Here is a 713-nt window from a genome sequence, read left to right on the forward strand (position 1 = left end):
ATTTACTAATGGCTTCGATCTTGGCAGGGTCAACTTTAATTCCATGTTTACTGACAACATGTCCCAAAAATTGTACTTCTTGTAACCAGAAATCACACTTCGAAAATTTTGCGTACAATTCTTCTTTCTTGAGTATCTCTAGTACCAGTCTTAAGTGTTGCTCATGTTCTTCCTTGTTCTTCGAGTAAATCAATATGTCGTCGATAAAAACAATGACAAATTTGTCTAAATACGGTCTACAGATGCGATTCATTAGATCCATGAATACTGCTGGAGCATTAGTCAATCCAAAAGGCATGACTAGAAATTCATAGTGACCGTAACGGGTTCTGAACGCGGTTTTAGGAACATCTTCTTCCTTCACTCTCAGCTGATGATATCCGGAGCGTAGATCAATCTTGGAATAAACACTTGATCCTTGCAATTGATCAAACAAATCATCAATCCTCGGTAATGGGTACCGATTCTTGATCGTTAATTTGTTTAATTCTCGGTAATCTATGCACATTCTCATAGATCCATCCTTCTTCTTGACGAACAGAATAGGAGCACCCCAAGGTGAAAAACTAGGACGAATAAATCCACGGTCCGATAATTCTTGCAACTGGTCTTGTAATTCTTGCATTTCTGAAGGTGCAAGTCTATATGGAGATCGGGCTACAGGTGCAGCTCCTGATATGAGATCAATCTGGAATTCTACACATCTGTGTGGA

The sequence above is a fragment of the Rutidosis leptorrhynchoides genome, chromosome 1 (assembly GCF_046630445.1).
Source record: "Rutidosis leptorrhynchoides isolate AG116_Rl617_1_P2 chromosome 1, CSIRO_AGI_Rlap_v1, whole genome shotgun sequence".
NCBI classification, from domain to species: Eukaryota; Viridiplantae; Streptophyta; class Magnoliopsida; order Asterales; family Asteraceae; genus Rutidosis; species Rutidosis leptorrhynchoides.